At 35.2% G+C, this 16,663-nt stretch overlaps 3 long non-coding RNA genes across 4 annotated transcripts; all 3 read left to right on the forward strand.

Moving 5' to 3' along the window:
* Window positions 1–1,807: 1,807 nt before the first annotated feature.
* LOC147493003 (uncharacterized) lies at window positions 1,808–6,010 on the forward strand. 2 transcript variants are annotated; one of them, XR_015199992.1, is made up of 6 exons: window positions 1,818–2,138; window positions 3,163–3,245; window positions 4,680–4,732; window positions 5,163–5,268; window positions 5,397–5,468; window positions 5,641–6,006. It is a non-coding gene; the product is annotated as an uncharacterized LOC147493003 (long non-coding RNA). The 2 variants fall into 2 exon arrangements; XR_015199991.1 differs by having other exon boundaries at window positions 1,808–2,138; window positions 3,163–4,732; window positions 5,641–6,010.
* Window positions 6,011–7,211: 1,201 nt separating this feature from the next.
* Window positions 7,212–9,623, forward strand: LOC147493004 (uncharacterized). The gene is made up of 3 exons (XR_015200433.1): window positions 7,212–7,343; window positions 8,284–8,541; window positions 9,560–9,623. It is a non-coding gene; the product is annotated as an uncharacterized LOC147493004 (long non-coding RNA).
* A 3,484-nt stretch (window positions 9,624–13,107) lies between these two features.
* Window positions 13,108–14,315, forward strand: LOC147493005 (uncharacterized). The gene is made up of 3 exons (XR_015199795.1): window positions 13,108–13,187; window positions 13,797–13,965; window positions 14,097–14,315. It is a non-coding gene; the product is annotated as an uncharacterized LOC147493005 (long non-coding RNA).
* Window positions 14,316–16,663: the final 2,348 nt, after the last annotated feature.

The following is a 16,663-nucleotide window of genomic DNA, read 5'->3' on the forward strand; positions in this document are numbered from 1 at the left end:
CATAACACGAAGCATTACTAATCATGAATGTAATCACGCTTTCCACAAACTAGGACTTTTATGCTAATGAAATTTCAGCTAGCAATGCATTCTTCTTTTCTTTCTGGCTAATTAAACACTATCATATTACGTAATTCATAATAGGAACCAGGTATAGATCCATCATACACTCCGAAAGAGGTCCCATACATTGACTGTGGCTAACCACTAAGCCAGGTCACAGGCCTCCCCATTTCTAACAAACTTAAACTTTCAAAAGGAAAACACCATAGAGGCCCTTAATCCTTAATACATAAATTCTGAGTTTTCTAGCTCCAAATACATGGGCTACTAGTACTCTCTAGCGACCTTATAATACTGTTGTTATACTTCTTACTGAATAGTACAAAAATGGTTACAGTAACATGAGTTTGCATATATATTGGAAAAGGTGTAACCAGAATTCCCACGAGAACAGTAACATGAATCGCACGAGAACACGAATCGCCACGAGAACACGAACAAATACCCATGACCACGAATTATCATGAGAACACAAATATAAACCCATGACCACGAATCACCATGACCATGAAAACACCACAAAAAGGCACCAAAAACAATAAACCAAGCTATTCGAGGGTGATCCCAGTCCACTTCCATAAAAGAGGAACTAGGGGCAGAAGAAGCAGCGGGCACATAAACAAATGCTGATCCTGCAACATGCTTGTCCAAAAGTTGTTGCATTGCCTGCAACTGTGAAGTCAAAGCTGCGACTTCATTATCTGATGCTGAAGTAGTAGGTTGAGAGTGAGAAAGTGAAGTGATGGACTTGGAGTGGGTGGAATGGGTGGATTACGTTGTTGTTGAGAGGTCTGGACACCCCTTCCAAGTTTAGGACAATTAATGGCCCAATGCCCTGATTCATGACAATATCGACACTCATCACTTGGTTGAGGTTCACGAGGCTTCCACTGGCGAGAATTATTAAATTGACGATGAGGAGTTGCAAAAACTGTCAGAGTTAGCTGAATAGACAACCGACCAACTTGAGTTTTCAGTCTTTCCTCCTCAGCTAGTAATTCACTTATAACAGTGTCAAGATCAGGCAAAGGACTCCCAGGACGTACTCCTATGTAAAATAGAGCCCCTAATCGATTCGAATTCATCTCGAAGAGCAATAAAAAATTGGAAAAGCTTCTCCGCTTCCTTTTATCGGCATAAGGCTTGAAAGCTAACAATTCAGGCGAGTCTATCATGTCAAGTTGATCCCAAATTGCTGTCATCTCGTGATAGAACTGCTGAATACTTCGGTCTTCTTAACGTGTCGCCCTAATATCAATCTTTAGTTGAAACTCTTTAGCATAACTTAACTTACTGAAAATCGTTTGCAAATGATCCCAACATTCCTTAGCAGTGTCAAACTTAGACAACTCTATTTGAATGGTCTTGTGAACGGAGTTGTTAATCCACATAATGATCCGAGCATTGTTCCTCTCCCACTTAGCCTTATTTTTGACATAATCAGGTTGCTTGTCATCAAGGGGTTCAAGAAATGTGCAGGTGATAATGTCCCACACTTCTCTACTTATCAAGAAAAACTTCATCATCTTGGCCCAAACTGGATAGTTTGTGCCATCCAGAATTTGACTAATACCACCACTACACCAATTTACAAAAAACAACACCCATAAACGACGGTTAATGACACTTGTTATATCATGAGGGCTTAAGTCCGTCGTATAAGAACTTTAGGACCGTTGTTGTGTGTGTGCACATTCCCGCTGGTCCATTGTGAAAATTTTAAGTAAGCCCGCCCAATCCTCAGGGGTAATTTAGAAATAATTGTCATCTCTTACAATTTCACATCTAGGGTTTGCTCTCTCTCCACCCCTCAAGTCAGTTCTATGAGATTTATGCTAAAGTTATTTTTTCTTCATCTTAACTCGTAAAATTTTCATGTCTGAGATTTCAATTGCGTAACTCTCACCTCTCTGATTTCGATTTGGACGTTTTGCACAGTTTTCAATCATCTAGGTATACTCATAAATTGATTTCGTTTTTTTCCCCCAAAAAATCTGTGCTTTCCTCGAAAGAGTAGGAAGGACACTTAAATGGAGAGGCTTGCGCCGTGTCAGGAACATTGTTTGTCCAAAAAGGTACTATGCGAATTGTAATTTCTTTATGCGAATTGTAATTTCTTTGTCCATCTATGTTAAAAATTTTGGGGCTTTTGTAGAATAGTAATTGTTTAATAAACTAGATTGCTAAAATGATATAATAAAAGGGTACAAGAGTATATATATTTTTTCTTAGTTGGGTACAAAAGGTTATATTTTCTGATTTGATGGATTTGATGATAATAGCTGATTTCAAAGTATTTATTTTCTGTTTGTGTATGCTACATATCTATTTTTCTAGTTTGTATAAATGAAATTAATTGTCTTACTTCCTGTTAAAAATTTCTAGGGGAGCTTTTGGTTTCCAGTATCTTACGTACCTGTGAAGTATAAAATGTGAAACTGGGGTATGTCCTGCAAATGTGAGACTTGATTGTTATAATTTGGGAATATGTGTAGGAGTTGATTGCTATGCTTTTATGCACTAATGCATGGATATGATATTTAGTTTTCATTTATCGTTAAATGTTATGTAGGTTCACTTTCGATCTCGTCATTATGATGTTCGATCAGTAGAGAAAGCTTGATGATTGTCTAAGCGTCTTAAGTCATTATGTAATCTTGGGATCGGATCTACGCATCGATATCGAAAAAATTATTAATTGTTGGTGAATGCACTGATTTTGGTCCTAGTTGAGGAGATGACGATAGACTCTTACTAGTAACTCGTTATTTTTAATTTTTATCCATTATGAAGATACAAAGACTCAGTATCTTTTGCCTTCGTCTTTTTTCTACTTTCAATAGTTGTATATGCATTTGGTATGACCAATCACAATGTATTATTACTTGGCTTCTTTATTATTTTTCATTGTATTGTATTTTGTAACGAAATTTATGTAGTTCTGCATTTCTTCTAGTGTTTAAGGACCTGCATGAGATGAAATCATACTAGAACTAGTGCACTATTTGCTATGTGTTGTTTGTATCCGTTAGAGTATTTTATTATTGTGTCTTGATTACTAGTATTTTATTGCTGATGGTAAGACTTATTACATGTCAGTTTGAACAAGCTCATAGAAGTCCGTTGATTAAACACCTCACGCGATAGGTAGGCCCAAGGATCAGTTGGGGTAGCAGAAACTGGTAAGTTATGGGGCAATTATTTGTATGAATCTTTGAATATTAATGCATGGACTCGTGTATTTTTTTTGTAGTTGGGTATAGTAATGCATAGACTTTGTGGGCATATGCTGAAATTGCTTATAGGGTATCATCATATGGTACTAGTGCTGTATATTGAAGTTAAGATGGTATAGAACTCTTTTTTGTATGTGTTTGTTTTGTGATGAGTCTATGTGTCATTGATATTAGGGGACAAAGCTTTCAGTCCCCATGATAAGGGAAGTGAAGTAGGTAGAACAAACTAATGAGGCAGTTAGATTGTGTTGATGTCCTTTAACCAACACATTATCACCAGTTCAAGCACTGAATTGAGATAACATCCATGGTAGAAAGTGTTCATTACCATTGACGCTATGTGCTACAATTAGCATGGCATAAGCTTAATTTTTTGCTGATTTGATATCCTGATGCAAAGGCCATTGTTAAGTAGGTCGCCATACATGCAAGAGTCATTAGTTTACTATATTATTTGTTACTTGAGTAGGTTTTTTGTTGTCGTGTACTATGGTAGAGACTAAGGACAGGTGGTGTATCACTCAAACTCCAAATATTTCTAATAAAAATTTAATTTAAAGGTCCTATCCCATAGTCATGGCAAGTTGACATATATGCGGTTTGGAGTAGCTTTTAGCAAGGTGGTAGCTCCGTTTCACCCCCGTTTGTACTGCGATATAATCAAATTTGAAAATTTTGCTGCATAAAATCAGATTAGTGTAAGCGGAGGTCTACTCAAATTGCCTAATGTCTCCCATAATTCCATGTGCGTTAACATTCAACTTCAACTAGCTTCTCCTAGTATAGTACTTCTTTGTTCTTGTACATGTAGCAGTTGGTAAATTTGTGTTAGAGATTTTGTTTTATAAAGTTAGTAGTGGGATTACTTATCTTTGTGAGTGAATTGTGAAATTAATATTATGTCGTTAGGGAATTACTTCCTTGCTGATTTTACATTTTTAGTACATAGCCACCGGATCATGGGCTGGTTCAGCTCCCTAGTGTTGGGAGCTAATAGATTGCGGGTTTAAAAAAATGGACAAAAGAATAGCATTGTGGTGCTAAGTAATGTATAAATATGAGATGCACTGAACATAAATCATAAATGTATTTTTTTTGGGTTCTTGGTTCCAGATTGTATACATGTACTTCATAGAACACACGTGTTCCATAGATGCCTCTTTTTTCTAATTGAAATGAAGAATTAATATAGTTTATTTGTTCAAGTATTTGAACTTATATTGATTCATGAGCGTGACCAGCAACCAATTCCAGTATTTGAACTTATATTGATTCATGAGCATGACCAACAACCAATTATGCTCTCACTTACCTGTTAATTGCATGTGCTTGTACTGTTACTTTCCTCTTATTTGCATGTACTTGTTGTGCTATGGAGAGGAGGACAAGTCATTAGCGTTGAAGAGGGTGGCATCATTTGAATCTGAATTTGGGTAAGCAACTATACGTAATTTACAACTTAACTATGGTTCTTGTTCTCTGCTGTTAGTAGTTTTTTTTTTTTTTTCTACTTTTCTATTTGATGATATTCATCTTGTTTCTCTTCCTTTTTTACTGATTCCTACAAATCAAATGTGGAAGTATATGTGAAATGTTTATGCAACTAGGTATTAATAACTAAAATCAATGGATTTCTAGCAAATTAATGGTGCTTTCACTTAATCTAAGTCCACCTCCAACTGCTATACTTATTTTAATTACGATATATAAGAGACTTAAAATGATGCAGGCCCAAGTGTCTTTGTTATCACCACATGCACATGCGTCTTTGATCAGGACTTTATGGGTCGTTTGTTCACCTTGTGCACAATGAGCATCACGTGAACTTGATACACGTCTATTGCTTTGCTTTTCTTGATGTAGGTGTTAATGAATGGTGTTCTGGTTTATGGATGGGGGTGAGGAAGTATTGGTCTAATGGACCTGATTTTCATAAGCAGTTCATGACGGTGGTCGTTATGACCATATGGTGAGTTTCTCTCATAAGTCAAGTGAAATGGCTCTTCCATTTCTAGTTCAACCTCTGCTATTTCACCATTTTTCTGAAATTTACTCATTTCGATTTTGTTACACTAATGACATAGGCATTATTTACAGTAGGGCAGGTAGCTAAGTGTTGGTTGAGGACGCCCAAGTTGTTTTTTTTCATCTTGGTTCCCAAGAATTAAGGTACCAATATCGACACTTTGTATTGGCAAATTTATTTTAGTAGCTAACTCAATATAGCTTATATGCTTACTTTTTAGTAGGTCTTGGAGGTGCGTGATATATATTTCTGAAACACTTGATAGTTACAATATTGAGTAATGTGTTATGGTTATTGAATTCATGTTTGTTGTAGGCAACTACACACTCATTGTCTAGGCGACAAGTGGTTCATTTACGTCCATCTCTATATCATGTGAGTTGCAAAGATTTGGTCGTAGAGTTCTTGCATTTGGAAGACTGTTTGGTGATCGTGAGGGGGTACCGCAAAATGCATATTGGTACATAGTGGATGAGATTCAAGACTTTGGTGATATTGAAGCGGGTGGTATCATTTGATGGCTAAATAAATCTTTTACTCGTGTATTTTTTATTTTTATTTTATTTTTAATTTTTTTTTTAATTTTTTAATGTTTTATAAAAATTGTTTGTACAAAATTGTTACTTGGGACTGACTTTGGTTGAAGTTGAAGTATTAAATAAAAATATTTGGCTTTTGTTTAGTACATGTGTTCCATTTAACTTGTGTTAGTAAAAAATATAAAATGACTATCAGGTATAGGTGTACTACAATATATGAGCAACCAAAAGCATGCATATATAACCTGCATATATATTTATTTATAAACGACGGCCATAGGATGTGGTTTAGGCATATTAAAAGATGGGACGAACTTCAGAGAAACAAGTGTTAATGGCCGTCGTAAAATAAACAAGTGTTAAAAGCCGTCATTCTTTTATTAGCTAAACAAGTTGTCCACCATAACATAAACACGTAAAGAAATACTCGAGGAAGCACCAAGAACACTAATCAAATTCCCATTCAAATCCAACCAACAGTTGCTAAAATCATCAATCCACTACAAACAAAAAAGTAACTTAACATAATCAAACCTGAGAATAAAGACGTCACAATCGAACCAGATCCATCGCCAATGAAGATAAAGGTGAAAGCTTTCTTTTAACTATCACTCAATTTGAACAAATTGTGCATTGCTTCCAAAGATTTTGAGTGAATCAGACATTCCCACAAAAAAATAAAAATAAAATAAGACACAAGACACTCAAAAGGACTGAGATTTATTCAACTCAAAAGCAAAGCCAAGGAAAATATATCATAATACTCCATCAAATAAACATCCTTTATGTTACCAAAGTCTCACAGATCACTACTCAGAACATCAACTCGACCCATTAAGAATTAGCAAAAACGAACAAAAAACATTTGGACCCATAGATCATGCTCCCATACCATGTTATCTTACTGAATAGTACAAAAAGGGTTACAAAAATTGGTCTCACAATATCCTTAGCTATATATATACAATTTGGGCCAGGCCCTAACATCAAAGACCATTAATACTGAGTAGTGGAAAATGCTCCCAGTGACCCACGTCAGTCCCTTTTTTTATCTGAGAATGACACATCAGATTTTCCAATAATTCGGAAGAAAAAAAATAAATCTACGCCCACTTTTCCCAATTTTAATTGTTCGTTATTCTTACTGTAATAAAACCAATGAAAAAACAAAAATATAAATGCTCCCAGTGACCCACGTCAGTTCTGAGAATGACACATCAGATTTTCCAATAATTCGGCAGAAAAAAAGTAAATCTCCGCCCACTTTTCCCAATTTCAATTGTTCGTTATTCTCACCGTAATAAAACCAATGAAAAAACAAAAACATAAAACAAAACAAAAGTCCCGAATTTTGCCCCAAAAACTTCCTCTCATCTTTGTTCAGTGTTACTTCTTGACACATCTTTCAAATCTCTCTCTCTCAAAATCTCTGAAGAAGAAGAATAGAATGATCTGAAAAATGCCAGAAAAAGAAGAAAGGTATGATTTTGTTTATAATTAGTAAACAATTATTTTGCTTACTTTTAGAAGTTAGAGTTAGATGTTAGTATCAAGAATGGTAGATTAAGTATAAATTGCTTAAGAAATCCATTTAGCTATAGGTTAAAAGTTGAACGTATTGGAGTGTTTTTTCTGGAAAAGCAGTCATGTGAAAGATGTTTATGAGAAATAGAGGTAAAGAATACTTTAGATTAAAAAAAATTGAAATACATACCAAAACGTCTAGCTATTCAGAAATTAATAAGGTAACAAATACCCAAACGTTTATAAAACTCAAATTGGAAATTTCTTAATTTAGTAAAAAATTTGTTCAAGTGGGTCTTAGACTCTTAGTCGAAGATCAAGATGCTATTCCCAGACATGTAGTGGGTGTTAGGAGAAGCTTTATAAAGAACGTCGCAAATGGCGCGCTTAGCTTGGAAGCATTATCTCTTGAGATGATTTATTTGGAAGACATGGAGTTGGTGGAAGCTAACGTAAGTGAGGAAGAGGTCAAAAGAAGCAAATTCATATCTGATTGGAGATATAGCTCAGGGAATGATTGGTTTTCATTTTTTTTTTATTGGCTGGTTGGTTTTCTTTACAAGGTGTTGGACATTTCTTAAGAATGTCGTAATGAGGGTTGTTAATATATTCTAGGGGAAATTCATACCATTGTCACGTTTGAGCTCTATACAGGTACGTACAAATGAGTGTTGTTAATATATTCCAGGGGGAATAACGCATGGGTTGGCGAATCATAGTGGGGAAGCGGGGGGTTGTACTAAAGATACTAAAAAACTTAAGATTTTACTGCTACTGCAATCCCTAAAATTTGGCATATATTGCTAAGTTCTCGAATTACCCAAGATGGTATTGCATTGCTTGCAACACATTTCGGTGTATAGCAAAATAACTACATTTTGTCTACATAATGCAGTATTTCTTCTAAAAGCTTCACAGTGGCGACTTTCTGCCATACAGTAGGCCAGAATTGGAAGCAATGCTCTTTTAGTCGTTGTTCCAGACCCAGTGACGTGTTTCTCAACTGCCATGTACTCTGGCTTCCAATTCAAGCGTGCTCATTGTGGATTGGATTACCAGTGGGCGTCATGAAATTGGAGAAAGTTGGGATTCCAAACTTTATAAGAGCACCAACCACATCTTCCTAGAGGACCGACCTTTATTTATTGATTCGGTAACACCTCTATTTCCCTTGCTTCTATGGACCATTAGCAACAAAACATTGAATATGCTTATAACTGGTGTTACGTACTTACATATAGTGTTTCTTGAGTAAAGGAAAATTCCAAGATTTTCTACACCTTCTTTTATCTTATTCTATCATATTGTGGTTTAGATGCAGTCAAAGTCTGTGCATGGTAGAAAACAAAAAAGGTCTAATAGAGACCATAGGGTGTATGTACTATAGAGATCCACTGGATGTGTCTGCCAATATGTTACGTGTATGGATATTTATGTGTGCTGATTAAAGTTTCTTTCCTACCATGATCAATGTTTAGACATCTTTATCTCTGTTTGGTTTATTTAGAGCCTTCGAGGTCCTTTAACCATGACGACATGCATGATTTAGTAGACCATTAACCGATGCGTAAAAATCTAACATATCAGAAGCCTATTGTTAGCTTTGCAGTTCATCACCTTGCTTTGCATTTTTAAAAAATCAAATCTAAAATTTTTATGTACTTGCAGATGCAATCCATAAGTTTGGTTTTACATAAAAAGGTTATTAGAGTAGAGGCATTATGAAAATTCTGTATTGTGTATCATGACTATCCAGCTGAGGACATGCTTATTTGATTTGCTCCTTTCTCAAAATTGAAAATGTTTAAGCTATTAGATAAAGAGTTAAAGAGTGACCTTTTGCACAGCCCATGGGACCCAAGACTCAGCTCTTATGGGCTAATCATCCAATTCAACCGATGGAGGCTTTAACTTTGTTCTTAGCTTTCTTTCTTTCTCGAACTTAAAATGTCTAACTATACAGATACTCTGGTGTTTGCTCAGTTAATGAATAAGGTAGATATATATGCTTTTGATAGTATTCCACTATTTGTGAAATCTACCATGGTTTAGTTGCTGTAAAAATTCAAGACTCTGTTATTATTTTTCAGAATTAAATATAGGACAGACATAATCAATTCAACTACTACTTCGCCACAACAACAATTACCTAAATTGAAATATTTGTACAGGTTGAGGGAGGTACTCAAAAGGAATAGAATGACCATAAAGAACAAACCAACAAATCGAAAAAGGTAGTTGAATTTACTTATTTTTTGTTATATTTTTAATTCTTATTATCATTCAAGTTCTTAAAATTCACAAGTCCAATTTTAAAATCATTATTGCATAGTTGGAGCATATAATGTGAAGCATGCATGCACATGGTATTGGTGTTCAAAAGTTGGATAAGCTATTGGTCTCACTTCACTTCACTTTTGATTGCTGCATTCGGCACCACTCCACCACCAAGAGCCTCAACTCCTCATTGGTTTCTCTTTTTGATCTAATTAAATTGATTAACTGTGTTCCCAATTTATCATATTTGTATACATCTTTTACTTTCAATTTTATAAACCTCAAATGCCTCACAATTATGTGTTGTTATTAAAAGCAATAAAACCATTGTAAACTTATTTCACTTGCCGTTGTTCGTTTGAATTTCCTATTGAACTATGGTATATAGGTCGGGTGTTACTGTACATGTTGCAATATGCCTCTACAGATGAACTTTTAGTTTTTATTGAGAGCACTATATATCTTGGCCTGTAGAAGCAACAGACGTAGAAGCAGTAGCTTTCGAGCTGGAAGACGATAATTTAATGGATGAAAAATCAATGTAAAACAATGTAGCACCACTTCCAAACTATATAGGTAACGACATCTTTTGATACTACCAACCAACCATTTTTTTTTATTCTTATGGTTTAGTATAAGAATTAAGAATTTGTTACCAAGCTACAAATAAGCTTGGAATCATTAATTGCACTTTATTTTTAGTTGCATTACTTATGTGGATATGGCATTCGTCAGGGGTCGCAAACTTTTTTTATCATTTGAATGGTGGACAAGTAGACTGGTGAATAACATAGCAAAGTTTTAGGTCATTCATAGTTTAGGAGGATATGTAAAAAACGTTAGAATATTTCTATTGACTGGATGTTTTTTTTAGTTCCAAATGTGAAATATATGTTGAACTTCATGTTATATTGTTAGTATACTTTATTGGAATGCATGGCACCACTCTAAGTGGGATGAGGACCATCTTATTCATTTTGTTGAAAAACCCAGGTAGTTAGAGTTATAATTGCATTTATGTTGGAATTTTAGGTTTTCAAGGCCGGGGCATGATTATAATTCTGAGCATTGGGTATTGAGTTAGGAGCGTTCATATTAAACTTATGGTCAGCATGAATGCAAAAAAAATATCTCGCTGCTCGCCATGAACCACCTATTAACCTATTAGTATGACCTAATGCACGCCCAAGGATGTATGCCAAAGCACAAACTCCCTTTAGAATTGGCGACATTATCTTGGTTTGGAAACTGGAGACCTTCTGCGATACTCATACTGCTCTATTCATTCTCCCAATTTTTTTATCAGGGTGTTTGAAGGTGGACAAAAGGGTTTATTGAGTTTTAATTAATATAGTTGATTCGTCAGACATGGATTGAGGAGGTAATGCTTGATGAGGAAATGGCTGAGATTCAAGCTACCTGTATTCTCCACCTTCCATTCTCACCAACAAAGAATAATAACAACAGTCGTGGTAAAACAACATGTAGTATTGCGGAGTTCAAGAAGATTTACAGAGTCATAACTAAGGCTAAGAAACTCGGCAACTCACTAACTCATGTATGTTTTCATCTTTGAAGTTCTTGAACATCTACAACACTTTAAATTAGCTAGGTGGTTATTCTCATTTCTAGCCTAGGTATGTTGTGAAAAAGCTTTAAACATGAAAAAACATTGTAACACAGGTACAGTATGACATTAGAGTTGGTGGTGAAGAAACTGCTTAGAAAAGCACCAACGCCGGAGTTCCTGGTGGCCTTTGTAGGGATTCAAGACATGGTGCAGAAGTATGCATAACTTAACAGAGCTATAGAACTGAATAAACTACATAGTCTAGCCTCCAGCCTATCAGCAATAGTACATGGAGACGTGCATAATAATATGACTAAATTGCATAGTTTTCAGAAGATTGCCTTTAGAAGTTTCAATCTGTAATCTGTACTCAATAGTCAATATTTCATGTGCATAATACAGAATGACGCTAAGACGTTACTTCTATTATTAATTGCTTCGAAGGACCCCATAACTTGACCAATTGTCATCTACATGATACGATTCTGCTCTTAGTGATTTTTTTAATTTTTTTAACAATACTATTGCTAATCATTACATTAAAATGATTATAGGCATTTGTTTAACTAACAAGTCAGTGTTGTTAAATGATTTTCTAGGAGCTTTACGTGTTTTGTTATTAGATGCATGCATTATCTTAAAATAGTTCATTTTAACACTCATTATGGTTAATTTGTTTATGTGATCTCAATTTTATGAGTTTTTATTTCTTTCTTCACAAAATCTCAGTATCTGATTGAGACACTAACTTGATATTTCCTGTCGGTCGGGCCTGATTAAACATAACTCCTCATGTGGAGAAGTGTGGACTGAATATGATGAGATGAGCAAGGAAAGCATCAGGGAAGTTGCAGGGAAAAAGGCTTACACAGTTAAATCCTTTCTTGATCTACTTCGCTTTGTAGCACCAAAGATGATGCACCGTGCAGAGGGCCACTTCTCTCATGGAATAGCAGAAGATCTGGATGACCCTAAGTACTCTCATTACAAGTACTGATCTAATCTTCTGGAGAGAAAGTACGTAAAATCATCCTTTCATCACATATGGCATAGTGAAAGTAAAGGTACCTTATACTGCTATACCCATTGATAAAAAATGGTCGATTAATTTTTCTTTTGGTATGTTTTTGTTACTTTATTGTGAATTATAATGTAGATTTTGATGGCATGGTGAAAGTAAAGGTACCTTATACTGCTATACTCATTGATAAAAAATGGTCTATTAATTTTTCTTTTGGTCTGTTTTTGTTACTTTATTGTGAATTATAATGTAGATTTTGATCTTGGGGTGTCTTTGTGGGTATTGTTTATATTTGATTCTTAGATCAAATCGTTTCGGAAGCTATGTTCATTTGCGTATTTTATAGTAGGAAATTAATTTTCAAATGTCAATTAATGAGGTGAATTAAGAATGCAAACCATTGTATTTTGAAATATATGTATATACAAGTCACTTCGAGAATTAAAAAATTCCATAGTGTGGAAAGAACACCTAAGACCATGTTTGTTTTGTTTTCTTTTACGTGCATGTAGTTAGTTCCCTTTGTCAGTGTCCACCTTGCAATAACATTGATTTATTTGTTAGCAGGTCAGAGGCATACTAATCGGTTTGAGGGATTGAGGGAACAAGTTTGTGTTATGACTAGCTTATAATATTTCTAGCTTTCGAATTATATAAACCACATAGGCAAAGGATTAGGAACAGGCCTGTGCTCCAACAAAGTTAACAACCCCTTTCGAGGAGTTGAGGTAGAATTACGCTCATTGGTTGATTGAGGGGAGTGAAATTTCTCCCGTGTCTAACTAACATGATTTTTCTTTGGGACTTGAGTGGTGGGTTACTAGGTTGACCGTTGATTTTCTTGGAATAGCGGGGAGGCATAGTTTGATCGTTTTAATGCGGGTTTTCCAATATTGAAGGAACTAAGTTATGAACTTCCTAAGTTTTGAAGGTTTGTTCTTTTATTTCTTCTCTATTTTTTATTCATTTTAATTTCTCCATATTTTTGTCATCTCTGCCACACTTTTTAGGGTGATTAGTATGTATGTATGCTCTTCACTTACTAATTCATACTTAAACATGTATTTGCATAAGTTTTGGCACATGTTATCTTAGGTGGTTCTAGCTTAAATCACGTTTTAACACAGCTTTTTGAATGACTCGAAGACAATGCATCAAGTTGCACTTACTATGATAGGATATAATGAGTTTTTCATCGATAATCTGTTCACTCTTGGTATGTAATATGATCTTTATCTATTTTTTTTTTCCCCTGTACAAAAATACCTATTAATGAGTGACTCTGTATGAGACTGTGAGTACTTTATTCGACAGCTATTAAGTTTTATAAGCTCATAGCTCACTGAGTTTAGTTAAGTAAACGTAACTAGGAAAATTACCAACAATCGTATGAATTGGCTTTAATTATTATTATTGCTCCATCTGCGAGTTTTATTGTTAATTTGTTATACTATTATCTTGGCATACTTATGAATTAGTTACACTGCTCTTACTTTTTTCTCACGTAATGGTTTTTAGCACATAAGTTTTTTTTTTGCAGCAGTTTTCTAGATTGAATAGGTGTGTAGCATCGGGTTTAAGGCTAGAATAGGGGTAAGGTATGAAGTTGTCTAAGCAGTAAAGTCAGTGCTGAGCCACCATATCTGAACTTTGCTAAGAAAACAATGAAATTGAAGCACACGAGCTCTCTCAAATTCGTTTCAATGTTGGTAAGTTTTTTTCTCCCTCTTCAAAACCCATTAATTTTCATATCTATAAGTCAAAGAAATAAACCAAAGCTTTGATTTTTATTATGCTTATTCTGTTCTTTGCCTTCCATCTAATATTTGGCCATGTAAAGAAACAGATGACAGGGATACAAAGGAGTGAAGGACTAAAGTTTGAAAGGGATGAAGTGGGATCAGTTCGAAGAATCAGTTGAGCATGGGGGCTGAGGGTGGTGTTCCAATGTTTACAAATTACCATCAGTCTCCCATAACTGTTCCAGTTGGAGTAGAGGATCAATTGCATTGATTACTCACATCTATCATAGTGAAGGAATGACTCAAGCAGCTGCCATGTCGTGTGATCTGCTGCGTGGATGACATCCTCAGATACAATACAAAGAGGCCATACCATCAAATTTTGGGGGTTGACAATGTGTAAATGAAATTTCTTTGGTTGTATGGTGATTAAAGGCTGTCACAAAAAAGTCGGGTCGAACAAATAACAGATGGAGGTAATAAGTTGGCATGGGTAGTTTGGGACCATATAAGGAGGGAATATTTAAAGGGAGGGCGGATGCTTTTCTTACGTCGGGGAATGGAGAACTGTTGATATGATCTTTCCGCCAATGTGGTGGTTTATGGATTATTTTACAAATGGTTAGTAATGCATGATTTCCACCAAAATGAAACGAGGTTGTGAGATGTTTGTCTACAATGCAAGTTTCTTATGATGATTCAGCTATGCAAGCTTTTCTTTGGATTGCATCCAAGGGGTGTATTATACTTTCGGCTATGATGATTTAGCATCCAACTTCGGCCTCGGATCGGCTTCACCATAGCAAACTCCGACGTGACAACTATAAACAGATCTAACAGAAAGTTAGTCACAGTTTTCCATATAAATAGATGTATGAACATAAGAATGATAAGCAATGACGATGAGATCATAAATCTCATGCTTCCTCTTTTTCTTAAGTTCTCTCATTTACTGTGTAGTATTCGGCTATCTGCTCGCTCATAACTTATTTTTTAGGAAGAGAAAAAGTGATATTTTGATTAGAAATAAATAACAAAAGTGTCTATCGATAGATTAGTCTTTATGGTGTTTTCGGAACAACCTTCACGGGTTTCACCAGGGCTTTCAGGGCTATGTTTTTTGGGCCTAACCCGTAATTTTTTTGTTAAGCTGACAGTTATTTTTTCCTGATAATCAACCATCATATTAAAACTTAAACTTGGAACTAAAAAACTGACTGCACAGGAGTGGTGTGGTGTGGTGTGGCACAAGGATATGGTTCCTGAACACTCATTTGTAACCAGGATAGCTGCGGGCAAATTAGCTACACAAGATAATATTGAGATTTCTTACAATTGATATTTTTCATAAAAAAGTCAAACGCAATCAATAGCATTGCATCCTTTTTGAGAATAAGTTGCAAAGAAAAAATAGTTATTAGGGACTTGGAAGAGAACAATTTGAACCTGCAATGAAAGGTATAAAAAGGAAAGGGACCTTAAATTATATTGCTTAATATATTGTACTTATCATTTATTTTATATATTTTGCTTTGGAATCTTATATTGTTTCTATGTAGGTTTTCTCATGTGTTTTCTCCATTGGATTGCTTTGCTAAATGGTTTGCAGTTGAAGTTTGAAGTTTGAACACTTTTGATACTTCAAATGCTTATAGCCTTATACATACATTACCATGTTTCTTGGTTGTTTGCAGATTGAATTGATTAAACATACCCAAACCCAAAATTTAGCTAGCATATTATCAACACTAAGGTTGGTGCTCTTTAGATTTGGAAAAGCATCTCTACTCATTGTATGAAACTCGCATTTCTAGATTTAATCAATGTGAGTTCACAGTCATCACATTTTTTGTCCAATATCTTAATGCTTAAGAGCATTTGATTTTCTACAATGTGGAGCCAATTAGCTTAGGTTTCGACTTGATTATTCTGTATTCATTGCTAGTGAGATATATGAATAATTGAGACATAGATAAGGAAACAATAGTTATTTCTGAGTCGTTGTAGTATAGATGAAGTTTGTGAGTACCTTCACTGGAAAACTCTCACGAGGCTATAACTCGTCCACTAGGGAATTCCTAGTGGTTTAAGGCCTTGTTGCATATGGTCAATGCAATCGCACTCGGCGAAAAGAGATTAGTTAGAACTGTATTTTTGGTAACTTATGCTAATTTCTCATATTTGCTTGAAGACAAGCAAAATCCTGTTTGGGGGTGGTTTGATAAGAGCCCAAAACTGTAGTTTTAATCCCTTAATAATACTACTTTTAGACCAATTATGCGAGTAATAAATAAAAGTTAATGCTAATTATGTGTTTTTATGTATTTCAGGTATGAAACTCAATTATGTGCAGAAATGTACCACTTTGGCAATATAAAGGAGCAAAGGGTTGGTTGCTAAGAAATTCTGTGATAAAGGCCAAGATTCAAGGAGACAAGGCCTTTATGAAACCCGGTCAAAAGTTGAAAAATCAACACGGGCATAAACAGTGCACAAGTCAGCAGAACTTCCGAAGACCATATCTTTGGACTCAGGCCTCAGATTTGGGCCTACCTTACGTCAAAACGACCAACTCGGAAAGAGATTTCCAATGGTCTAAGCCTTGACCCAATCAGAGGAGAAAAAGTGGATGAAAAGTCTGCTGAAATTAAAGCTAGCTGAAATG

This window comes from Coptis chinensis, chromosome 6 (assembly GCF_015680905.1).
Source record: "Coptis chinensis isolate HL-2020 chromosome 6, ASM1568090v1, whole genome shotgun sequence".
NCBI classification, from domain to species: domain Eukaryota; kingdom Viridiplantae; phylum Streptophyta; class Magnoliopsida; order Ranunculales; family Ranunculaceae; genus Coptis; species Coptis chinensis.